This window comes from Ochotona curzoniae, unplaced genomic scaffold (genome assembly GCF_017591425.1).
Source record: "Ochotona curzoniae isolate NIBS_2020 unplaced genomic scaffold, NIBS_Ocur_1.0 patch345, whole genome shotgun sequence".
NCBI lineage: Eukaryota > Metazoa > Chordata > Mammalia > Lagomorpha > Ochotonidae > Ochotona > Ochotona curzoniae.
Window position 1 is genome coordinate 13,655 of NW_024466912.1, and position 26,407 is coordinate 40,061.

A 26,407-nucleotide genomic window follows, 5' to 3' on the forward strand; every position below is an offset into this window, starting at 1 on the left:
GGGAGACCTGGAAGAGCTCCTGGCTCCTGGCTTCGGATCGGCACAGCACTGGCTGTTGTGGTCATGTGTTCAATTGAGAAGTGAATTGTTGGACGGAAGATATTCCTCCCTATCTCTCCTCTCTGTATATCTGACTTTGCAGTAAAAATAAATAAATCTTTAAGGAAAAAAAACCACTCCCTTTGCTATGGTGATGGCCAACATTACTATTATTATATCCATTCTTGTTGAATCCAAGTTTAAATGTATTTATTATACTGTGTTCCAAATAGCCACAAATAATTAAGAGTTGGCTTGTAAGATGAAACCTGCATTGGCTTGGCTTCCAGAAGAGGCAATCTGAGACATATGAGAACAGGGGGAAGTTATTCTAGAAAGCATCGTAGTTGCCACTGTAGGTGCCTGCATTTCAAGCCCACTAGATTACTCAGAATTATAGCAACTAACAGATGAAGAAGCTGGAGTGTTTTTGTACCACTGTTAGTTGAGGTCTGATTGTAGGGTACAAGCATTTCCTGTCTTGTCTTGGTTCAAGCCAAGGTCACCCCATTTGCTAGTAAGAAAGTTACAGGAAGAGCAGTTAGTAACTCGTGCAGAGGTGTATGCCAGAGGCAGGCTAGCTCCAGGAGCAGATCCCTTATGCAGTTTACCTGGTTTTATTACTCTGTTACTACCTTTATGAAACTTTATGTAATTTTGAACAAGGAACTGCAGTTTTTGCTTTTCACTGGATTCCATAAATTCTGTAGGTAAACTGCTGTATCAGGGGCTGGGGAATGTCTGGCCCACTAACCATTTAAGACTTGTAAAATCACTTGTCTGGCCCTGCCAAGGATATCACAGGTGGAACTTGCAATTCAGTAACTATATAGCAGGCTGATTTTTAAGTTGATAATTTTGTATGGCCTTGAATATTATTAATATCCAGTGGTCTTTTGCAGAAAAAGGGTCCCCCTCCCATCTGCTTAGTAAGGGAATATGAGTAGGGCACTAGGTGATAGATGCGAAACAAATTGGCTGGTGGCCAGTAAATCTTTTGACAATGGTTAAGTATGGATTCCGCTAGAGACTTGTATCTTCCATTTTTGGAGCCACAAATCCAGTTATAAAACAAAATCCACAGTTTGAAGTTATCTTGACTAAAATTATAAGGCCAATTTTGGCAGCAAATCTGCATAATTATTCAGTAGTGGTTGAAAAGTCTCAAATAAAATAGTTTGCCTTTTCTTTTTTCTTCCTAATTCAAAGTAACTTTCCTAAACACAATCTTGTTTGGAGTGAGAAACATTCCTTTTGTGACTCCGAACACCTTCCCCAGGCCTTATAGGGTGCGGACTCTTCCATGATCTCCCTGTAGGGGCTGTCCGAGGCTCATACCCGTGAGCCTGAGAAAACCAAAGCTAAGGTGGCTCCGGATTAGGCAGAGGACTGCAGGATAAAAGCAACAATTCTTCCCAGAATCCTGCCTCATTTATGTTTGGCTTAAAGGGTTATTCTCTTTTTAATTTTTTATTTTTAAAGATTTATTTTTATTTTTTTTTATTGGAAAGGCGGATATACAGAGAGGAGAGACAGAGAGGAAGATCTTCCATCCGATGATTCACTCCCCAAGTGAGAGCAATGGTTGATGCTATGCCAATCCAAAGCCAGGAGCCTCTTCCAGGTCTCCCGCGTGGGTGCAGGGTCCCAAAGCCTTGGGCCGTCCTCGACTGCTTTCCCAGGCCACAAGCAGGGAGCTGGATGGGAAGCGGGGCCCCTGGGATTAGAACCGGCGCCCATATGGGATCCCGGGCGTGCAAGGCGAGGACTTTAACCACTTGCGCCACTGCGCCGGGCCCCAAACTGATGAACAATCTTACAAGAAAGACTCTGTAAGGAAAGATTCGTGGACACCTCTAAGGAAGGGTCGGGAAGAGCCCCTGGACTGGCCATGCAGTCAGCTGCTGAGAGGGGCTGCAGCCCAACTCCACTGGGACACAGAGGCCCTGACACCAGGATCCTGCAGTCAGAAGAGCAGGTAACCAAGGTGGGAGTTGAGGGCAGCTGGCCTGGGAGGTGAGGGCAGTGTCAGGGATGGGCCTGGAACCTGCGGGTTGGACACTAACTGCAGGTGTCCCTGCCAGGATTCAGGGCAGGACTGCTAGTTGGTGTCAGAGAAGCAGAGACCTGCTTGGACGAGATAAAAGCCACTCCCTCACTGACCCATAGAAAGAAGAATTCTGAGGGAGAGTCAGGAAGTGAACCTTGTCTCCTCTGGAGCAAACAAAAACATTTCCATCACACCACAGAGCTGCTAAATGTAGGACGCCCAAGATGTCAGCATGAACAGAAGTCCTAGTGCAGGCCCAAGGCCAGGGTCAGGGATGTGAGCTGTGCCCTCTGTGCCCAGCAGCAGGGCTGTGGTTCCCAGCTGGGACCAGCCAGGGTGAGGCCATGGATTCTGCTCCTGGCTGTGCAGCCTCAACCAGGTTCTCTGCATTTCCTCTGCCTTCATCAGCTACAGTGTGACACAGCCAAGGGAAGGGTAACTTAGCAACTTCTGGATTTCACTGTGGGCTTCAAGGCATGAGAATCTGTGTGGGGCACCATGTGAGGCAGCAGGATCCTGGGATGTTTCATATTCTCAGCTGTGTGCTCTTCCTGAACCTTCCTCCTGCTCTGCCTCACCAGGAGAGAGGGTACTGTGTATCTCCAATGTCCTGTGTCATCAGTAACCAGCTGTGCCCTTTATTTAACCCTTACTGAGAACCATGGCACTTGGCACAGGGGTGGAGATGCAACTTGGGATGCCCAATCCCATCTCAGTGCTCATTTGGAGTCCTGGCTCTACTTTCTGCCAAGCGTCCACCCAGTGCACGCCTGGGAGGCAGCACATGATGCACCAGGACCACTGGACTGAGTTTGTGTTCTGGGCTTTGGCTTGCCACTCCTCGAGCTGTGTGGACATTTGTGGATGTCCGGGTACGGGAGAACACTCTCCTTTTCAAAAAGACAAAAAACAACTTCAAATAAATAAAAATAATTTTTGTGCCTCCACTATCTTATTCACAGGCCCAGGGGTTCCCAGTGTGGGTGACAGCTGTGTTGATCATGGGGCTCTCAGAGAACACAGGTGCCTTTGACCTTGGCTGTGCCCTGTCTGGATGTGAACACTGGGAGCTGAAACATCACAAGGTAAGAATGTAGTGACTGCCCCTCCCCCTGAAATCCCAGCTAACCAGGAAGGTGCCTGGTGAGGGTGGGGCCTGGGCTTGGGACTCCCTTTCCCTGTCTGGCACCATTGCCCAGCACAACAACTTGGAGTTTGTCAAAGCTCAGAGGGGAAGTGTGGCTCAGAACCAGGTATATGTGTTTCCCACTTAGTAAACCTGGATCATAAGTGACACTGCTGTAAACTAGGCTGCCTGCCCCCAGGTCTCTGGCAGAGCCGTCCCTCACTGTGTGGTGTCCAGGGCCCAGGTGTGCTCATTTGACCATCTTTCAGGGGAGGCTGAGGTCCAGGTGGGAATCCTGTCTTCCCTCCTGCTGCCAGAGTGTGTTCTGGAGGCAGTGCCATCAGCACCCATCTGAGCCACTTGCAGACCCCTGACTGCTCCAGACTGTCCCAGCCCTCCCAGTGCTCACGGGATCCCCTCAACATGTCTGTGGACCCTCGTTCTCCCAGTGACCCTAGCCCTGCAGGTAGTGGGGCTGTGGTTTTACCACCTTCCTTCTCCCCCTCGACTTAGCCCTGCAGGCCCAGTGCTCCTTCTTGCACCCTCTCTCATCACTCTTCACTCACTCCCTGGGTGCTCCATCTCTGCTCCTGAATGCAAATGTGGTTCATGTGGAGCCGACTCCTCAGTGAGTCTCCCACACAGACATTTCCCCTCGTCAACCGACTCGTGGTCACCCCCAGCCCTGCAGTGTCACTCATTTCTCACCAACATCCTGGTTTCTGCACTGAATGCCTGGGTGGTGCCTTATGGAATGCACCCTCCCAGTTGCCCTTCTCCTACGGTGATGCCATCCCCACACTGGCTCGGCCTGAAGCCCTGGGTGTCCTCCTCACCTCCTCCTCTTCCCCTGGATGCAGCCCACAGAAAGTGCTGTGCATCTAGCTGCAGAAGGATCCAGAACCTCATCTCCCACTCTGCCCATGCCCACACCCACCACAGTGACCGGCATCCCTGTCTGGGCTTCACAGGATCCCCTAGATCTATGTATCCAGCCTCGCAGTCTCTCAGCCCCATCATCACGCAGCAGCCAGGGTGGTCCCTGGACAGAAGGTGCACATGTCCTTCCTATGCTCCGAGCTGCCTCATGGCTCCCATCTCACTCAGAGCCAGGGCCCAGTCTCAGTGTGCATGAAGCCTGCTGGATGGTGTTGTCCCGACCAGCCTTCCTGATGGCTCCCTGCTCTGTGTGCAGACTTGCTCCTGCCCAGGGCATTTGCACTGGCCGTCCTCCTCCCCCACAGCAGCTTTGCAGATGACTAACTGTGTCCTTCCAACCTTACTCAGGGTCACCACCTCGGGACAGTGCTTGCTGACCATGATGGTGAGACAGCCAGCTGCTCTGGCCCTCACACTCAACCTGGACCACCTTGCCCAGCACTGAGTCTGACCCACAGCAAAGTCGACTGAATGATAAGGATGTTGCACCTGCCCCTTCCAGACCCCATGATTCATTAGTGGATCATGCGACAGACGCCACTTGTGGCTGCTGCAGAGCAGGTCTCCTCCTGCTGGAGTCCCCACGGCCTGAGCTTTCTCACAAATGTCCTCTGCCCTCTTGCTTCCCTCCTACACTGCCTCCTGCACACACAGAAGTGAAGGCCACCAGAGCTCACACACAGGAAGAGCAGGTGCAATCAGCCAGTGACACTAAGGAACAAAATGAACATAGGATGATGGAGCTGAGGGATGAACTTAAGCTCTAGATTTGGTGGCCATGGCCCCATGCAGCCTCCATAGCCTTGGGTCCATGAGATAGGGCAGCCTGGCCATAGGTGAGTCCTATGTTGGCATGTGTTGGTGAGCACATGCTGCCAATAAAACCAGGACGCTGGGACAGCTGAGCCGGGTCAGCAATGACCACGGGAAAGTGTGATGGATGGAGCACTGCCTGGGTACAGCCTCATCCTCACCCAGAGCCTCCCAGCCTCTCCCATCCCCACCTGCTATGACTCAACACAGGAAACAGATTCTGGAAGGTTCCTGGTGCTTCTGTTTATTTTCTCTGTCCAATTTTTGGAATTTTCCTCTTAATTTTCTCACCAACATCTCGTGATTGGAATTGGAAAAAATGAATTGCACAGGGAAGAATGAAGCTGCAGCAGATGCACCAGACAGCAGGTCTGTCCCCACAAGGGGGTTGTCTCACACTACAGAAACAAGGTGAAATTTGAGGTCATTGCATATGAGGACAGGAACAGCACAGCACACTGTGAAAATGTCCAGATACAAGGAATCCACAGCCTCTCTGTGTCCCCTCACTCAGGACCCTCCACCGTTGAGGCCCTCCAGGTCTCACCTTTCAAGGTGTGAGAGAGGAGTCGGAGCCCTGGTCACTGTCCCCACCTGGGAGAACCAATCGGGACTTGGTGAGAGCCTAGGGGGTGTGGCTGAGGGAGGAGCTATGGAGTGGGTGGGCAGCACCTCCAGGGGCAGCTGACTAGAGCAAGGGCTTTGGGGACTCCTCCACCCCCAAACACACCCCAGTGCTTACCTGCAGCCTTAGTGTAGTTCCCTTGAAGAACCTAGGCATTTTCTGCCTTTTGTGATTCTGCCTTAATGGCTTGGCTGGAGGCTGTGTGAACTCCAGGCCTGATAGTCTAGGTGACACCCAGCAGGACACCTGGCAGGTCACTAGGCAGACCACTCCTCAGGAAGGAGGTACCTGGTGTTTGATAAGATTCAGAACAACATTCGTCAAAGATTGCATCTTTTGGTTGGTAAAGATAATTGTGCAGAAAAATTTTGGTTACAGAAACGACTTTGGAAAGCCTTGCCAGTGAGGAGCCAGGATTAGTTGCAATCCTGCCACCAGGAAGGCTCCAGGTGGTTGATGTGAAAATTTACATGAGAGGAACTCCTTGGTCCTCAGTTTAGATAACAGGTCAAAAAGAGGTGCTTTTTCCCCAAGTAGGGGAACAGGAAACTAACACTAAGAAAAGGCATCTGCTAGAGAAAGAAATTGTTTACTAGTATACTCCCTCTTGTTGTTATGTAAATTCCTCAAACCTTCCTTCCTGATATCTAAGTGACCATCTGGTTGTGGTAAGAGTGTGCAAAATCCTACAGGTGGTTTCGCAGTGCTATCTGAATGTGGCAAGCTATGTAGTCTATTTTAAGTGGCTTATGGATGAAAATGCTCATGAATGAGAACTGCTAAGCTAAATTCTTTTTGAAAATAATGTATGGATACACAATTAAGCTCTTAGAGAGTCATGTCTGTGTCTCTTTTCTCAGCACCTACAAAGTCTGTTCAGCTGAATAGTTCTGAATGTATTCAAATGGACTTACTGCTAAGGGCACAGTTTTAAAACGCCATAGGACGCCAAATCCCCACGAACTAGGTGGTAAAATGTATGGCTATATATATGAAAGTGTTCAATGAAGAGTCAGATGTCGGGTAATGTTAAAATGCTGCTACATGGGAAACGGTTCTTAAAGCAGACTCAGACTGACAATCTTGAGTAGCACTCAGTGGCCTCAGAATCAGCCCAAAGGCATTCTGGTCTGACAGGAGAGCCAGCAAGAAAGCAAGCATATCAGGTGTGGAAATTCCAGGACACTGCTGCAAAGAGTGTCCTCCTCTGTGAAGGACCTCAGCGGTCCATGCCCCAGTGCAAAGAAGTAGCCATCAAAGATGGTTGTGCTCTTCTCTCAATGGAGGAGAGAACTTCCACTTTGTGTATGGCCTTGTCTAAGGAATTCTGGGGGTGTTGTGGATTCAAGAGGCTTCCATGGCCTAAGCATCATGTGTCAAGAGCCGCAGGTGATCACTGACGTCACACCTAAGTGCTAATTTGTTAAATTCACTGGAGTCACTGTGTACTGACTTCCCATGCAGGACCTGTATCTTCAGAGTTATACTAGAAAGATATGTTATTAATATCCATAGATGTTTCCAAGTAGTGACTTGTGGATCTTTTTTTTTTTTTTTTTAGGGTACATGGCCTTTGTTAGGAAGGCTGGTATGGAGCTTTTATTTTTTTTTTGTTTGTTTGTTTTGTTTTGTTTTGACAATCTTTACATAGTTAATTTGGGCAAAAAGGGTCAAGGGCTACAGGAAAGTGGGAAAGACTATTATTTCCATATTGTTTCCTTCACATATCTGAGGTAGAGGGGGATATTGAGGGAGAAGCCCCACCCGGTTTCCCACCCACCCCAAGTCCCGCATGTGGGGCATGCTCTGAGATACTCGCTCAAGTGGTTTCAATAGTTCACCAGTTTTGAAATTGCTGCCAATCTCGCCTCTCCAAACACGATGAGGTTGTTGAAAAATCCATTAATTGACATTGTCCATTGTCGCTGTTCCGCAGCGACGGACTTGGTGCACGGAGCCTATAATAACACGGGTGGACCCTGACTGATGGTCAAAGCTGAAGTTTATTAGGGGCATCAGACTTTTATACACTGAGAGTCCGTACTGTTTCCCCCTCTTGATTGCTGGTAGTTGCAATTGCTGGGTTGGTTCTGTTTTCAGTCCCGCCTTCTACTGGAACCAATGGGTGTTGCATTCCAGCCTGGTTCTGCACAGCACATACTCGATCCTCACCTAAACCAGTGGGAGCTGCATCTTGGTGAGAGAGACCCACAATAACCCCCACCAGGCCAACCTCCTACCCTGGTTTGCCAGTATGTGTGGCAGACCAGTTCAATCTGTTCCTCATCCCCCCTGGCTATCGTACATGGCAAATGGCATTGAAGCTTAGATTCATCTAACCAGCTCAACAGTCAAGCCTTCACGGGTGTGGTTGAGTGCCTCTCTGTCTAGCTACCACAGCCTCCGTCCTAGTTCTCGTGCCCTCTCATGGGAGTGGTAACCCAAGAGGGGGGAACCCACTATTTCCCTCCCAGGTCTCTCACTCCCAGATTGTGCACTTTCCAGGTGGTTCTGCAGTTTCCCCCAGTGCCAGTTTTTGCCAGCTGATGCTGCGGCTATGCCCAAACAGCCCTCTCCTATTCTAATTGTAGGTTGCACCCATAGGAACAATCAGACCATCCTGGCTTTTCCCTGATATAGTCCACATGAGGCGCACAGGTGTTGTAGCCCTGCTTAGACTGGTCTGCCCCCCTCCCAGTTAGTGCTCTCCAGTGGGAGTAGCTGTCCAGCAGGGGAACCACCCCTTATTTCCCTGCTGGCTCTGTCCCCTCCCTTCCTGGTTCTCACGTGTGCTGCCTGGGCACTGCAGTCACATCTGGCACAGACAACCTCATCCTGGCATTCTGTAGTGGACTGGTTTTTATCGCAACCAAACCTGGCTCGACCCTTACTCTGTTGTGGTGCTCGGGATTTGCCAGTGATGACGTTAACTGATTAGCCTGGTCTGCCCCCAATCCATGCCTAATGTATGCCAGTGGGAAACTTCTTGTGGCCTGCTCTGGGCTGTTTCCATTCATGCTTCTTGCACTTACCCGTGGGGTCTGTGTCCTGCCAGAGGAGTTGCCCAGGCTCCTCCATCAGAACCTCTCCCAGTGCCAGATTTTGCGCATGCCAGTGGGTCCATTCGACCCAAGCTGGTTCTTGTTGTTGGATGTTTCAGCCCAGCCATGGCTCGTCCAGTCCATTCCCACATACGGCTCACACATGGTTCAGTAGGGGTTGCAACCTAGCCTAGTCCATCCCACGTCTATCCTGGTCCTCCAGGAGCACCAGACAGTGCTGGGGTCTGGTCCAGCCTGGTGCGTCCAGTCCCAGTCCACACTTGTGCCAAGGGGGATTTCACTGTTACCTGATCAGAACGCAGCCCCCATTCCAGCCCACGTGCTCCTTGGTGGTAGCCGTAATCCAGTCAGTGCGTCTACTGGACAAGCCCCGTGCCATAGCTTTAGCATGAACTGGTATTTGGTGGTCAGTATTGCTAAGTGGTAACATATTCTTTAAAGGAAGAGTAACTGTCATTGGGAACGTTTAGGATGTATTCACCTCGTAGAAACACATTAGGTTTAACGTGGAGCCCCATAAGCAGCAATTCAAACCACCAAAATCCCAGAGCTCCCCTGCCGGGTGGCCAGCAAACAAAGCCTGGCACCAAATGGCACACTGGCCGCCCAAGCCCAGCTCACCATGTGCCCATGATGGCGGGCTTATGGGATCCGGGCATGAGACACCCTGTCCCGGGACCCACCTGCTGCCGAGAGGCGATGGGAAGTGTAACCTCCCAGGCCCAAGGTTGCGCCCTACGCCGCTCCCGTCCGCCGCCCAATGAGAGCGGTGGGTGGGCCTGCCTAGCCCGGCTCCAGCGACCTCCCCCCTCGGTCAGTGTACTCACCCCGAAGGGAGCAGCCCTGGAGCCCAGGCAGGCCCAAGCCCAGCTCACCATGTGCCCATGATGGCGGGCTTATGGGATCCGGGCATGAGATGCCCTGTCCTGGGACCCACCCACTGCCAAGAGGCGATGGGAAGTGTAACCTCCTGATCTAAAAAGCCTTATTAGTAAGAAGAGCTTGGAATACAATGGCTACCAGCGGCCTGTAAGTTAGTTGGCCTATGACTGCTCAACCAGTACCACAACTAAGCTTTAATGGGGTAGAACACCCTGAATGCTCTGTGGCAGAGCTCATGCCTTCCTCACTTGCCAAATTGTTTGGGATCTCTTTGCTCACCTACTTAAGATTCTTGTGTTCTTCAATTGCAAGTACATGGCTTGTTAGGCTATAACTAATAGACTGCTTGCCTCTGTCTTAACTACAAACTACTGGGTTATTGTAAATGAGAACCAATTTAAATCTTTTGCCATCTACAGTGTGACTAGTAGGTCTTGCAACAGAATGTTTTCAGTGCTGTGCTTTATGTTCTAGGCTATGTGTTTCATCCTGAAACTCTTAGGGCTTACAACGATTGGTAAAGTATAATTGATTCGAAAAATCTAACACTTGCCAGTTCCTTACTGTTAGATTCACCAGTTTCAAGGGAAAGAATAACTGTAAAATGGATGTAAAAAGAATTTAGATGGGCCTCCACTCCCCAGGCAGCAAACAGACCTGAAGTGGAAGACTGCGGAGGAAGAAGGGCATGGAGCAGATGAGGAAAGGATCTTTTAGGCTCTCCTTGACACGGAAGCTGAAATGAGGGTCGCCTAGGCCCTTACTTGGTGGAATGATATGAGTTTGTCCCCCTCATTGGTGCAATGGTGGTTTCACAACCTGAGGGGCCCCGCCAGAGTTCTGCCATCCATTCCAGGTTTGGTTGGAGGCAAACTCCGCCCTCCTCTGATTACTGTGGTAGACATCACCTACCTAGATGTAAAACTGCAGTATTTTCAAATGTCAAATGCAATAATTGCCAAAGAGTCAGCTTGCATTTACCTGTCCTGTAATGAATGGGCTTATATCCTGATGCTATATGCTAATCCTTGCATTATTACTATGCCTTCTGATTGATCTAGACCAGCAATTTATGCAGCTCAAAAGGAGTTTTGCCTGTTCCATTGAGTTCATGAGTATCTTGAGCTCAAGTATTCAAACTAAAGTTTCTAACTGAGCACACGACCTACTAGGTTGGGAAGGATTATAACCATGTTATGTTTTGTCATCTAGACTTCAACAAAGAGAAGCCTTACAAGTGCCAGGCTGTACATCGAACACCTGATGATGTCTACCTTCTATCAGGAACCGTTAGATGGACCCCCCCCCCACTGCTGCTGTTACTCAACTGCGTCCCCTCTCAGCAGGAAGCAGCCAAGAGCAGACAACTACGTCCCCTTTCCTTAAAAGCAGCTGGGTCCAGTCCTCTGTTTGGACATATAGGAGCCAGATGGGATGATAGGCAGTTAGGGTCTCCGGTTCCTGGTGAAACTGTCTTGTATACATGTAACCCCTTAGCACTGAGAGATTCTTGAATGTTAATATTTTCAATGATGCTTGTACATTGTTACTTATATTACTTGTATAACTAAGAATATTACTAAATCAAAGATTTGATTAGTTACTAGAAAGAGGGGGGAATGAAGAACCTAGGCATTTTCTGCCTTTTGTGATTCTGCCTTAATTGCTTGGCTGGGGGCTGTGTGAACTCCAGGCCTGATAGTCTAGGTGACACCCAGCAGGACACCTGGCAGGTCACGTAGGCAGACCACTCCTCAGGAAGGAGGTACCTGGTGTTTGATAAGATTCACTGCCCAATAGCTCATTGATTTGTACTTTTTGAAAGTTGCTTGTTTCAAACCCACCAATAGAAGCCTGCTAAATCATGACTGTATAATTAATAGCCTGAAATGTATAAGAACTGGGGGGCTTGGGCTCTCTCTCTTCCTCTTCGGCTTGCGCTTCTTTTTGTCCTCCCTGCGGATCCTAGCAGCCTCGGCTGCGGCTGCCCCTCCCCTGCCCAGCCATGCTGGGCTGGGGGAGGTGGCTGGGATACCTAGGCTAACCTGAATAAACCACCTTTATGCCTTAGCACCAACTTCAGACTTGATGATTATCTGGGGATTTAAAATTCTCGGCACCACACCCTCCTTTCCCACCTGTGAGAGAAAATATCCAGTGAGAGGCAGGGAGAAGGCAGGGCCAGAAGCCTAGTTCATGTTAGAAAAGTTCTAGAACTGTGGCTACAGACCCAGGAAAGAGTCAGGAGGTGCCTCTCCTGGAGGTGTGTCCTTAACTGGGATCTCCCCCTGACCTGGGGCTGCTGGAACTCAGGTTCCCATGAGCAGAGTCATTCCCGTGGAGTGTTTGTTGTTCACCTTCACTCAGGCTTCACACCAGAGCCAGTGTGAGCACCTGGGGTTCAGCTAGGGGTGCAGGTGTGTGTGCACAGTGCTTCCCAGGAACGGGGTAGGGAGATCCTCTCTCTGGGGACAGGAGACTCAGATCCAGCCCTCACCCTGCCCTACCTGATCTTTTTCTCCTCATCATCACAACAGTGACCACAGCTGCCAGGAGGACCAGGCCAGCGATGACTCCCCACATGGGCACAGTTTGCTGAGGAGGCTCTGAGAGGGGAAGGGACAATAAAGGGCTCTAACCACAGGGCTCATTCCAACCCTTGATCGGGGCTCTGCCCCTTCCTGCCCTCCTTACCCCATCTCAGGGTGAGGGGCTCAGGCAGCCCCTCATGCTCCACATGGCACGTGTATCTCTGCTCCTCTCCAGAAGGCACCAGCACAGCTGCCCACTTCTGGAAGGTTCCATCCCCTGCAGGCCTGGTCTCCACCAGCTCCATGTCCTGGGTCAGGTCCTCCCCATCTCGCTGCCAGGTAAGTGTGATGTCCTTGGGGTAGAAGCCGAGGGCCCAGCACCTCAGGGTGGCCTTCTGGTCAGAGACTGGGTGGTGAGTCACCTGTGCTGTGGGTGGGTCTGAGGGAAGATTTGGACAATTCAGGCCTTTCATGTTCTTCCCCTGACACTAAAGTTACACTCAATAACCTTCCTAAGAGTGGACAGGGAAAATGGGGTGGTGGAGGAGGTCAAAACCCTGACCCTGCCTGGATAAAGACAATGCGATAAATGTAGTGTTTGGAAAGTTCTAGAATCAGGTATCTGGCTATGGTAGGAGTGCCCAGGTCTCTGAGGGGAAGATAGCCTGGAATGAAACCTCCCAGTTCACTGGCTTGAGGCTGAGGACAGGCCTGGGAGGGATGAGGATCATAAAATCTTGGTGGAGTGCAGGGTACTGAGAGGGTCCTTTCCAGAATCTTCTGTGCCTGCCCCTTGTCCTTCTCCAAGTCCCTCCTCTCCTGAGGGAACAGTGGGTCTCTGGCTCTGAACCCCAAACCCAGGTGGACATCCCTGCTGTGGCTTGCAGGAGAGGGGGACGCTGGCCTGGCTCCCGCTTTCCTCCCCTCCTTGCTGCCCCAGCCCCGGGGGAGGTGGGTGAGGGCGGCCCTTCCCAGCCCCGCGCACCTGCTCTCTGCAGAGTGTCCTTTCCCATCTCCAGGTATCTGTGCAGGGACTCCACGCACGTGACCTCCACGTAGGCCCTGCTGTACTCAGCATCACCAGCAGCCTCGAACTTGCGCTTGGTGTTCTGAGCTGCCATGTCAGCCGCGGTCCAGGTGCGCAGGTCCTCATTCAGGGCGATGTAGTCCTTGCCATCATAGGCGGACTGAGAGTACCCGCGGAGGAGACGCCCGTCCTCCCCGACCTCGCAGCCGTACATCACCTGGTAGGTGTGAGAGCCTGTCCCGCCCGCGGTCAGCCCTGGCCACGCAGCTCCGCCCCGCCCTCACCGACCCGTGGGGATTTCGGCCAAAACCGAAAAGGAAACCCGGTTGCGCCCCGCGGGCTCCTCCCGCCGAGGGTCTCCGCGGGGCGCGCAGTCTCGGGGTGGGGGACCTCGGCCAGGGGACCCGGAGCGTCCTGGGCGCATGTGGGGAGGGTCGGGTCACTCACCGGCCTCGCTCTGGTTGTAGTAGCCGCGCAGGGTGTTCAGGTCCACGCGGATATCCTGTGCGTGTTTCTTTAAGATCTTTGTCTCAAGGTCCCAGTACTCCTGCTCTTCCTGCCGAATCCATTCCGTCTTCGGTTCTGCCCTCGCTGTCGAAGCGCATGAACTGCGTGTCGTCCACGTAGCCCACATCGATGAAGCGGGAATCCCCGAGTTCGGGCCGGGACACTCCGGTGAGGAAATACATCAGGGAGTGGGAGCCTGGGGGAGAGAGGGGCTGAGACCAGGGCCGACCCCGCCCGGAGCGGGACCCTTGGGACCGAGGAGTGCGGAGCTGGGTTGGGGCGGAGACTAAGGGAGTGTGGGGACCGCGAGATGAGGCGGTGAGGAGAGGGGAGGGTCTTGAATAAGCCGGGGTCGGTGAGATGGCGAGGTGTAGGGGGTGTGAGGTCTGGGAGAGGCGGCTCCCCGGGGTCCTGTGTCCCCTCCGCGCTCCCCTCGCTCCTGCCCCGCAGAGCCTGTCTCCCTCCCGACCCGTACTCACGCTCCCGGGTCTCGGTCAGGGCCAGGGCCCTGGCCCTCGCGAGCAGCAGGAGGAGGGTCCGGGGCGCCATGGACCCCATCCTGGACGGCTGAGGAGATTTGATCCGAGTTGGGCGGAGCTGTTTGGTTCCGCTGGAAGCGCTCGCCCAAATGGAGTGCAAGGTGTACCCGAGTCACGAGTGTCCGGGCAGAAGGAGCTCACTCAGGCTGTGAGAGGGGAAGTGATCCTGGAGGAGGTGGGGATTCCCCTGCACTTGCTTCCCTGGCCCAGACCCGCCCTGGGACTGAGACCCTGAGGGCCAGGTGGGTACCAGGGACTGTGCCCTGACCCTGTGCCCGGCTGCCCAGGCCTGTGTGATGTCCCCTCCTGAGGATAGGCCCGGGGCCGGCTGAGGGATCCTGAGAGACCTGATCAGGACGTGCCCATTTTTTATGATTAGTTATACCTAGACCCATGCGTGTCAACCTGATTCACATCAGCAGTATACTAGATTTAAGGCAGCCCCACAGAATGCATTAAATACAGAATGCTGAGATCCCACCTGGGCTCTGTGAACATTCCTGTTAATATTCAGGACACAGCATGTTGAGACCTGAGCACCTGCTGCTTTAGAATCCTGATCTCTGGGCATTGTCCAGGCCTATAGGCTAAAGTTTCATCTTGCATGTGCCTGGATCTCGTATGGATGGCATTTCTAACCCCACTCCCTGTGTGGGAAAGCAGTCGAGGAAGACCCAAAGACTTGTGTCCCTTTACCCCCATTATAGACCCAGATGAAGCTCTGGACTCCTAACTATGGATTGACTCAGCTCCAGCCATTTGTGACCACTTGGGGAGTGAACTTTTCTCCATCTCTCCTCCTCTCTGTGTATCTGACTTTCTAATAAAAATAAATCTTAAAACAAAAGATTCCTGTCCCGTGTCCTCACCTCCTCTTAGCTCTTCCTTTATCATTTCCTCCTCTCCCTGTGGTCCCTCCCACCCCACCTCAGTCATGAACTGGGGCCCTAGCAGGGTCCCTCTCCTGCCACCCAGGGACAGTCATTCCCGCTGTGGTCAGCTGCCTTGCTGATGTGAGTCAGAAGGATCATTGCTTCATGAAAACAGCCCAGCAGCAGCGTTTGCTGTGGGTCAGTGAGTTCTTTCATTTGCAAGGCCAGCACCACACATCCTGGGGCTTCTTGAAGTCCAGGCTGTTCTGCTTCCATCCACCTTCCTATTGATGTGCCTGGGAAGGCAACAGAAAATCCCCAGGGGATTTCTCACCCGATGATTCACTCTCCAAAGCCTGCTGTGTCCTCTGCTGGAGCCAGAGCCCACAGCTCCATCTAGGCCTCCATGTGGATGCAGGGACCCAAGCACCAGGTCTATGTTTCCCTGCTTTCCAGGTGGGCGAGCAGCGAGCAGGGCAGTCAGGAGTCACACAGGTGCTCTCATCTGGGGTGCTTGGGTTGCAGGTGGCAGCTTACCCTGCCCAGTGCCACAGTGCCTTCCCTGACACTGCCCTTCATATAAACAAGTAGACTGTTAGGTAACTCACTGTAATGGCTCCATCTCACTTTTACTAGAATGTAGGGCCCATAAGCACAGACTTAGGGCTGTTGGTCAAAGCTGTAACTCCAACACATGGTGATACATGCTGACAAAAGGCATTCAATTAATCCAAAGAGCCAAATAAGATTGTATTAGTGTTTAATTGCATCATATGACAAACATACAAAACAAACATTAGAGAAAGTTTTGTCTCATGGGAGGAGTGTTCACCAGAGTTCACGAATCCCTCCAGCAAGGATGACACTTCCTGGGGTGTCAGGTGCACACTGGGACCCAGGTATTGCTAGCTTTCCATTCCTGCATCACAGGTACCACACCTGGTCGCTCAGAACCACACTCCTTCCTTGTTCATTTCATGTCAGACTCCAGGCCTGGTGTGGCCGTGTTCCCTGGGCAGGCTCTCACAGAGCTGAGCTGTCCTCTTGAGGTTGGAGTCCTCCTCCAGTCTCCTTGGAGCTTGGGGCAGAGTTGAGCACCTTGCAGGTGAAGGCCTGGAGTCCTGTGTGTGGGACAGCTGTCAGGGTTCAGTGGGGAGCAGCTCTCACAGCCAGGGCACCCACCTACCTGTCCCAGGGTCCTCAGAGTCAGGGACTGGGGGGATGTCATGCCTGACGCTGAACCCCTCCCTCCCACTCTCAGTCCCTCTCTTTATCTTGGTCACAACTCCTTTAACTCCCCTACTTCTCTGGCCTCCAATCATAACATTCTATGTTTAGATACATTGTTTCCATTTTTAGCTCCTACATCAGACAGCGTGCTGTATTTGTTTTAGTGTCTGGCTCATTTCACTCAGCATGATGTCCTCCACCTCCAACCATTTGGATGCAAATGAGAAGACAGGACTCTTTGCAAAGCTGAATAGTATTCCATCATGTTTGTATACTGTATTTTCTCTATCCATTCATCTGATGATGGACATCTTAGTTGATGTCAAATCTGGGCCATTGTGAGCAGTGCTGCTGTAAGCAGTGCAGCAGGTTCCATGACACAATGAGTTCAGATCTTCTGTTGTGTGCTCAGGAATGGGAGTGCTGGATCATATGGAAGCTGCAGTTCAAAGATTAACACAGTGTTTTCTACCATAGTTGTACTAATTTATATTTCTGATAGCTTTGTATGTGATTTTCCCTTTCCACACATTTTTGCCAGTATTTGTTAAAACCAGAATAAACCAAAGCAAACCAATCCAGTCAGTCCAATACAGACATGGGTAAAGGAACTAATTTGGAGTTCTTGGAAGAACTAGAAATGGCCAATATTTGGAAAATGCTCAACAGTAGCAGCTGACAGGCAAATGTAAATCAATACTCCGAGGTGCTGTCCCCTGGCCCCGTCAGAATGATTGTTACACACAGTGACGGACACTTCAATCTGTGCAGAGAGAGCCCGGTCCTTTGGAGGGCTCCCCAGACTGGCCAGTCCAACCCAGAGTAACTCCTGTCTCAGGGCCACTGATGGGGCCCTTAGTTTCATTTTAAAAATCAGTTTCCACGGCCAGGTGCGATGGCGCAGTGGTTGAGGTCCTCGTGTTGCATGCTCGGGATCCCATATGGGCGCTGGTTCTAATCCTGGCAGCCCCGCTTCCCATCCAGCTCCCTGCTTGTGGCCTGGGAAAGCAGTCGAGGATGGCCCAAAGCTTTGGGAACCTGCACCCGCGTGGGAGACCCGGAAGAGGCTCCTGGCTTCGGACCGGCATAGCGCTGGCTGTTGCGTTCACTTGGGGAGTGAATCATCGGACGGAAGATCTTTCTCTCTGTCTCTCCTCTCTGTATATCCGCCTTTCCAATAAAAAATAAAAAATAAAAACTTAAAAAAAATCAGTTTCCAGGGACATCCACATCAACAGTTGGTTGAACAGAGATGTGTGCAATTGCCCATGGGGTGTGTATAGGAGCCACTATAGGACCAGGCTGCCTGGTTTGGCCTTTCTTTTAATGTTTAACTGAATCCAGGTTGAAAATGGAAAGTCAAATAGATGATTGTGAACAGTAATTAACTGCATCCTGACTAACCATGGTCATTCTTGTGTCTTGAAGCCAAAGGACACATTTATCATCTTCCAGTTACTGTCAGTTAAATTGCAATCATTCATCCTCTTTGGAAGCTCTTTTATATATTATGGCACATACCAAATTTCTCATAATTTAGCAACTGGAAACAATGACCAAAAGTTTATAGTATCCCATTGTTTTACATAGAAATGTACATCTGTTTGTTTTCATTTGTTTGGAATGAAGGCTTCTGCTGAGACTGTCCCAGGGAGCAGTGAAGCTGAGAGCCAGGGCTGCCCCATGTGATGCTGGGCTGTGGCGCCCTCTGGTGGTCAGTGTTAGAGGCCTCAGGTCCTTTCCTCAGGGCTGTGTGTGCCAAGGCAGATGGCTTTTCCAGAGCTGGTGGGTTTCCAGAAGACAGAGAACAATGGAAGCTCCAAAATGCTTAACGTCTTGAACTAGAATCCATGCTAGGCCAGTCTAATGCTTGAAACTGGGACTTTAAGTCCTAAGTATCCTGATCTTCACATACATGATTACTGTACGTGTTTCTATAAACTGTGGCATTTTACTGCATGTGTGGAGTGTGTACTGATCCATATGGTCAATTATGATTTCCATGTCCTTTTCAGTACATTATCTTCTCTTTATGTTTTGAAGATTTATTTCTGTATTGGAAAGGCAGAGTTGCACAGGAAGAGTGAGAGCTGCACAGGCTGACACTGACCAGGCCAGAGTCAGGAGCCTGAGCCTTCATCCAGCTCTCCCCCGTGGGTGACAGGGATCCAAGCCCTTGGGCATCTTCCATTACTTTCCGTGACACAGCAGGAAGCTGGATGAGAGATGGAGCAGCTGGGATTTGAAGTGGTGTCCATATAAGAAGGGTGTTTGCCTCTCAACCTGTTACCCTCCACAGTGCCGATCCCTGTTTGCTGTTTAGCGTGCACATATGAGAGAGAACAGGACACATCTGTCTCTTCATGTCTGACTTGTCGTTTAGCATAAACATTTTTCAGTCTATCCATTATGCTGTAAATGATATTATTCATTTTGAAAAAATATTATTTATTTGAAAGAACTACAGAAAGAGAGGTGAAAATGAAGAGAGGAAGAAAGGAGGAGAGAAGTGGAAGGATTAGAGTAGGAGAGACAAGTTGTACATCTGCCGCTCACCTCCCAAAAAGCTGCAGTGGCGAAGCAGGGTGGGTCTCACACTAGGAGCCAGCAGCTTCTTCCAGGTCTCCCACATTAGTGCAGCACCCCAATCACATCGGGCATCTCCCACTGCCTTCCCAGGTGCATTAGCAGGGAGCTGCATCAGAAGCAGAGGTTCCGGGACACAAAGCAGCACCTGAATAGGATACCAGCATCACAGGCAGAGGCTTTACCCACTATGCAACATTGATCCTTATCTCTCATCTTTTGATATTCACCCATCAAACTGCATGACAGCCAACACAGACACTACTGGAGGGAGGTGATTGTGAGTGATGATCTAGTCCTGGAGGCTCAGTGTGACCAGGAAAGCTTCCTCCAGCACCTGTGTACCTGTCAGGTGACCCTCAGAGCCGGCAGCATGGCCTTCACGTGCTTGGAGGCTTTGTTTTTATTTGCATCAAACTTACAAGTTGAAGGAGTTAATTGTTTCTGAAGCTTTCTTATGAGAGGCTGGCATTGTGGTGTAACATGGAAAGCTGCTGCCAGCAATGCCAGTGTCCCATGTGGCTGTTGAACAGAGTCCTGTGTGCTCCACGTCTCAGTCAGCTCCCTGCCCTTGTGCCTGGAAGAGCAGCAGAAGCTGGCCTGAGTGCTGGGACCCTGCAGCCATCAGGGAGAAGGAGGAAGCTGGTGGATCCTGCTTCGGCCTGGCCCAGCCCTGGCTCAGTGACCATCCGGGGAGTGAACCAGTGAGTGTGGGATTTCTGACATTAGCTGCTAGGGTACAGCACCAGGCTCTTCTGGTTTTCTTTGTTTCAAGATTTGTTTTTGGGCCTGGAGCAGTGGCCTAGCGGCCAAAGTTCTACCTTATATGAGCCAGATCCCATATCGGCACCGGTTCTAACCCTGGCAGCTCCACTTCCCATCCAGCTCCCTGACTGTGGCCTGGGAAGGCAGTAGAAGATGGCCCAAGGTCTTGGGACCCTGCTTTGGAGGAGGGTAATATAATAATAATATTTAATTATTTTTTATGACAAAGTCAGATATACAGTGAGGAGGAGAGACAGAGAGAAAGATCCTCTGTCCCATGATTTGCTCTCCAAGTGACCGCAATGGCTGGTGCTGTGCCGATTTGGAGCCAGGAACCAGGAACCTCCTCAGGGTCTCCCATGTGGGTTCAGGGTCCCAAGGCTTTGGGTCGTCCTCGACTGCTTTCCCAGGCCACATGCAGGGAGCTGGATGGGAAGCAGGCTGCTGGGAGTAGAACCGTCACCCATATGGGATCCCAGCACGTTCAAGGCGAGGACTTTAGCTGCTAGGCCACAGCGCTAGGCCCAAATTTGTAATTTTACTTATCAGAGTTTTTCTAACACTGTTTGTTAGCCTGGCTAAATATTTGACTATTTTATTTTTTTCAAGCCATAGTTTGAGCCAGTGTGAGCAGCCAGGGCTCAGCTAGGGGTGCAGGTATGTGTGCATGGTGCTTCCCAGGAACGGGGTAGGGGGACCTTCTCACTGGGGGACAGGAGACTCAGACCCAGCCCTCACCCTGCCCTACCTGAGTGCTTCCTCTTCGTCACAACAGTGACCACAGCTCCAATGAGCACAGCTGCCAGGAGGACCAGACCAGCGATGACTCCCCACATGGGCACAGTGGGCTGAGGAGGCTCTGAGAGGGGAAGGGACAATAAGGGGCTCTGACTCCTGGTCTCATTCCCACCCTTGCTGGAGACTCCATCCCTCCCGTCCTCCTTACCCCATCTCAGGGTGAGGGGCTCAGGCAGCCCCTCATGCACCACATGGCATGTGTATCTGTGCTCCTCTCCAGAAGGCACCAGCACAGCTGCCCACTTCTGGAAGGTTCCATCCCCTGCAGGTCTGGTCTCCACCAGCTCCATGTCCTGGGTCAGGTCCTCCCCATCTCGCTGCCAGGTAAGTGTGATGTCCTTGGGGTAGAAGCCGAGGGCCCAGCACCTCAGGGTGGCCTTCTGGTCAGAGACTGGGTGGTGGGTCACATGTGCTGTGGGTGGTTCTGAGGGAAGATTTGGATAATTCAGGCCTTTCATGTTCTTCCCCTGACACTAAAGTTACACTCAATAACCTTCCTAAGAGTGGACAGGGAAAATGGGGTGGTGGAGGAGGTCAAAACCCTGACCCTGCCTGGATAAAGACAATGCGGTAAATTTAGTGTTTGGAAAGTTCTAGAATCAGGTATCTGGCTATGGTAGGAGTGCCCAGGTCTCTGAGGGGAAGATAGGCTGGAATGAAACCTCCCAGTTCACTGGCTTGAGGCTGAGGACAGGTCTGGGAGGGGCCAGGATCAACAAAATCTTGGTGGAGTGCAGGGTACTGAGAGGGTCCTTTCCAGAATCTTCTGTGCCTCCCCCCGTCCCTCCCCAGGTCCTCCTCTCCTGAGGGAACAGTGGGTCTCTGGCTCTGAACCCCAAACCAAGGTGGACGTCCCTGCTGTGGCCGGCAGGAGAGGGGGACACTGGCCTGGCTCCCACTTTCCTCCCCTCCTTGCTGCCCCAGCCCGGGGGAGGTGGGTGAGGGCGGCCCCTCCCAGCCCCGCGCACCTGCTCTCTGCAGAGTGTCCTTTCCCATCTCCAGGTATTTGTGCAGCCACTCAGCTTCACCCGCAGCCTCCCACTTGGGCTTGCTGTTCTGAGCCGCCATGTCGGCCGCGGTCCAGGTGCGCAGGTCCTCATTCAGGACGATGTAGTCCTTGCCATCATAGGCCTCCTGCCTGTACCCGCGGAGGAGGCGCCCGTCCTCCCCGACCTCGCAGCCGTGCATCCACTGGAAGGTGTGAGAGCCTGTCCCGCCCGCGGTCAGCCCTGGCCACGCAGCTCCGCCCCGCCCTCACCGACCCGCGGGGATTTCAGCTGAAACCGAAAGCGAAACCCGGGCGTGTCCCGCGGCTCCTCCCGCCGAGGGTCTCCGCGGGGCGCGCAGTCTCGGGGTGGGGGACCTCGGCCAGGGGACCCGGAGCGCCCTGGGCGCACGTGGGGAGGGTCGGGTCACTCACCGGCCTCGCTCTGGTTGTAGTAGCCGGGCAGGGTGTTCAGGTACACAATGTTAATCTGTGCCTGCTCTTTACTGCGCTGTATGTGGCTGTCCAAGTACTCCTGCTCCACCTGCTGCATCCATGGCACCAGCGGTTCTGCCCTCGGGTTTCTCGGCGTCGCTGTCGAAGCGCACGAGCTGCGTGTCGTCCACGTAGCCCACGGCCATGAAATGGGGCCGGGACACGGCGGTGAGGAAGTACATCAGGGAGTGGGAGCCTGGAGGAGAGAGGGGCTGAGACCTGGGCCGACCCCGCCTGGAGACATACCGAGGGGGGGTCTACGTTCCAAGGAACCGCAGGGAAGGAAGGGTCCTTGGTGATGCTAAACAGTAAATGGGGCGTCTGGGAAGGAGCTGGATGAAGGGAATGCGGAAGGAATGAGGTGGGAACTTCTGCTTCAGGGATTGCAGGGGAGGCGGCTCCCCGGGGTCCTGTGTCCCCGCCGCGCTCCCCTCGCTCCTGCCCCGCAGAGCCCGTCTCCCTCCCGACCCGCACTCACCCGCCCGGGTCTCGGTCAGGGCCAGGGCCTCCGCCAGGGCCAGGGCCCCGCGAGCAGCACAGGAGGAGGGTAATGAGTTCCATGGAACCAGTCTATCTGTGGAGACTGAACCTGAGGCTCAGGGGTGACTTTCTAATTGGGCGGCGCTGATTGGCTCTTTCCGAAATCGCTCGTCCAATGGGACTGCGACCTGAGCGTTAGTCCTGAGTGTCTTTGTAAGCAGAGCCCGAGACACAGTCTGTGAGAAGGAAAAGTGGAGACCAGGACTCCCTTTCGCTCTATCTTCTCCTGTCCAGACCCCACACTCGCTGAGATCCTGAGAGCCACCCTGGGGTCCGAGCCTTTGATCGCAGGGTTGCCTTGGCACCCAGCACTGAGGCTCCTTTTGCATTGTCTTCCTGAAGCCAACTTGGGGCTAAGTCGGTGGTTCCCAGGTACTTTGATTTCCAAATCCTTTTGTGCTCTTCTGAATTGGTGATGACCCCAAAGAGAAACAGAATTTGGTTTATATGTACCCATACATTCAAGTACAGAAATGGAAACCATTTAAATATTGGTATATTCCATGAGTTTTGAATGAATACTGGTTTTACAAGAAATAACTTTCTAAAATAAACAGGATAAAGAGAAGAGTGAATCTTCACCCTTTGTCTCTTTGCAGCTCCTTTTGTCTGTTTAGGTAGAAGATTACTGGATTTTCACTTTTGCTCTACATTTAGCCTTTTTTCTGGTTGTACTAAATGAAGAAAGAAAATCAGTGTTAGATATACATGTAGGAGGAATACCTTAATAATGTATTCAAATAACTATGAATAGTTACTTTGATCATACACTAATGTCATCTAAATGCCAGCTTTTAAGGTTATTTTTAGGAGAGAAGCTGAAGCCCTACTGTGGGATATTTGGTTTTCTGGTGTGTTAAAACTCACGGGTTCATCCTGCACACTGAATGGATTTTGCTAATGCATGACTTCAGAAAGTACTGTAACACACTGTGTGATCATATTACTTAGGTTTTCTCCTGTTGTCACTTAATTTGAAAATTAGTTATCTTTTGTAATATCACAAATTCTAAGAGAAAAGGTTGCAGGTATTTGGAAATTGTAAAATTTATGGTGATGGATACAAGTTTTCAAAACTTCTGTTTTCCTTTTTTAGAGCACACATGCTAATTTTGGCAACAACAACAAATAAAAAAAAAGCTGAGTTACAAATGAGAACCAACACTTCTATTAGCCAATATGGGGATGTATTCAATACTGTATACATTTCAAAGTGCCTTGTTTCTGCACTTGCTCAGACAAAACGATATTCTATTCTAGTATTTTCTCACTTCATTTGCTTTCTCTCTCTCTCTCTCTCTCTTTTTTTTTTTTTTTGGTTTCTTTACAGACAAGACCTGGGGAGGCGTGCCACCCAGACAGGCTGGGGATGACAGTGAGCCATACTTCATGGCTTGGGGTCCAAGGTTGCTGCTTTGGCTATGCTGTGTGACCTGGACCAGCGGTGAACCATGGACACGGGATGAAGCTGGCGTGTTGCTCCCTGTATCCTCTCCCTGATCAAGAAGTGGTCACATTACAAGTGATCTCACTGATGGTCTTTGGCCTTGGAAACCAAACAGTGATTTCATGTCCTGCTGGCTCTTAAGATGCAGCAGGGTCTCTGATGTCAGGTACCAGATCCATGGACGTGTGTCCTGGCTTCTGCCCACATGTACCCTGTTAGGCTGTTGTCTTTCCTGACTCTTGTAGAAAGAAAAGGAACATACCCAGATAAGTTCCATATGAGGCAGCTGTCACACTAAAGAAAACAGTCATGAAAAAATTCAAATCATCTCTCTAAAGTGGTGAGCTGAGCATCCCACCACTCAGAATGTCCAAATCCAAAGACTCACCGTAACCCAGTCATGTTCCCTCTGTCCCACCCCCTCTCCCACTGAGACCCTCCAGGTCCCACCTGTATTAACTGTGAGAGATGCATCAGAGCCCTGGGCACTGTCACTGCTCTGCGCTGGGACACAGTAAACAGCAGAGAGAGGTCACAAATAGTGAGGTAGGTGGGCTCCTCCATGAACTGTGTACACAGGGTCTCAGAGTGTCAGGGATCACCCCGTTCACCCTCACCTGCAGCCTGAGAGTAAATGCCCCCTTCTCTACCTGTGAGAAGGAAATACCCTTTGAGGGGCCAGTGAGTTTTAAGTGCTGTGAAACCCTAAGGAACTCTCAATCCCTGGATCCTTGTAGAAAGAAATCCCTGGATCCAGTGAGGTTATAAGGCCTGAGGCTTCAGACGTGGGCCATGATGAGGACATTCAAGAAAAGCAGGTATGTGGGAAGCATGCCAGCTTCCCTACCAGTGGCATGTCCTCAGTGGAGACCTTCAGCTGATATATATAGATTCAGGTTTCTGTTCCCATGGTCAGCAAAGTGATAGCTCCACATGTGGGACACAGTAGCATAAATGCTGGCATACACATGACCTGGGTGGGGAGCAGGTGTATAGATTGTGCTTTCTGTAAGTGAGGTAGGGAACACTGCTGTCAGGGCCTTAAATCCCACAATGAGACCAATGAGACACGAGAGCTAAGACTAATCTCTCACCCCTTCTCTACCTGAGCACCTCTTTCTCTTTATCACAGCAATGACCATTGCTGCCATGACTATAGCTTCCATGAAAAGGCTAGTGAGGACTCTCACAAAGATGGTGGACTGTCCTATGTCAACCAGTGGATTCTTCAGCGACCTCATTGTGCTTGAAGTGGTGAGACTGAGAGCAAATCAGAATTGTTGAACTATCAAAACCACTTGAACAAGACCCTTGGAGCATGCCCCACATCAGGGACCTGGGGTGGGTGGGAGACTGGGTGGGGCTTCTCCCTTAAAATCCCCCTTTACCTCAGATACATGAAGGAAACAATATGGAACTAATAGTCTTACCCATTTTCCTGTAGCCCTTGAACCTTTTTACCCTAATTAACTATGTAAAGATTGTCAAAAATAAAAAAATAATAATAATAAAAAAAAGAGTGATGGTGGACTGGGAAGAGCACTCCAGGAAAGAGAGGGAAGATGAGGGGCCTGCTCTAGTTGGATGTGCTGTGTTGTACAGAGTGTCTATGTTGTAAGCTTGTTCTCCAGTCTGGCGGTGTGGGGCCCAAGAAGAGGTCTGTCACTGGGGTGCTGTCATTGGAATGAATCAAGGTCAGACCCTGAGTTCTAAAGTTAGAAAAGAGTTGCTCCCTGCCTCGTGATGTGGGCTCTACTCTGCTTACCCCTGTCTTGAAACCCTGCTGCATGGTGTCTCCTTTTCTCCTTCCTGAGCCCTCACTTACCTGCCCAGGTCTCTCTCAGCGCCATGGCCCCTGAGAGCAGCAGACGGAAAGATGGGGGCCCCAGATCCACAGAGCCCATGAGTCCCCATCCTCAGGATCTGTGGAAAGTCCAATCCAGACATTATAAGGGGGAACAGGCAACATTGACCTAGAAACCATTGCGAGTATGACCTGGACCCACGTCACAAGAGTCCAAGCAGAAGAACCTGACCCAAATGGTCCCCTAGGTGGTAATTCTCAAGAGAAGGTTGGTTATTGAAACCTAATTCAGCCTAGGTTTTCTCCATGTGTCCCAACTCCCCACATGATCATTCCTCTGCACCCCCTAGCTATGTCCAGCCTTTGCCAGACATTGGATTAATAGGACTGCCTGATTCTGAACTGTGTCCAAACTAGGTTGGAATAAAATATTTCTTTTCCAAGACACTGCTGTCCCATATTTTAGTTAAGGTAAGGAATATGTGATTGATAACATTTAGATTTCTCAGTGCCCCAGATGGGATCTAATGCAGCCTTGCCCGTTTCCCTGGCTCCATTCTGAGCAAATGCACAGAGGGTTGAAGGACCATCTGAAACTTTCTTGTCTCCTCACAGGTCCATGGTGTGTCCGGAAATCTCTCCAATGCAGAGATCCTGTGCTCCTGTTTGTGGTTCTGAGAGTCAGGCGGGAACTCCTTCACTGAGGTAACCACACTCAGTTCACACAGAGTGGCGGGAGGCTCCC

General features: G+C 51.1%; 1 long non-coding RNA gene and 2 pseudogenes across 2 annotated transcripts; 1 reads left to right on the forward strand and 2 right to left on the reverse strand.

Annotated features, from left to right (window-relative positions):
* The first annotated feature begins 1,766 nt into the window (after positions 1-1,766).
* Positions 1,767-5,609, forward strand: LOC121167210. 2 transcript variants are annotated; one of them, XR_005885568.1, is made up of 3 exons: positions 1,767-2,026; positions 3,052-3,174; positions 4,503-5,609. It is a non-coding gene; the product is annotated as an uncharacterized LOC121167210 (long non-coding RNA). The 2 variants fall into 2 exon arrangements; XR_005885567.1 differs by having other exon boundaries at positions 1,767-2,017.
* On the reverse strand, positions 5,604-25,762 carry LOC121167195 (annotated as a pseudogene).
* On the reverse strand, positions 11,840-14,174 carry LOC121167201 (annotated as a pseudogene).
* Positions 25,763-26,407: the final 645 nt, after the last annotated feature.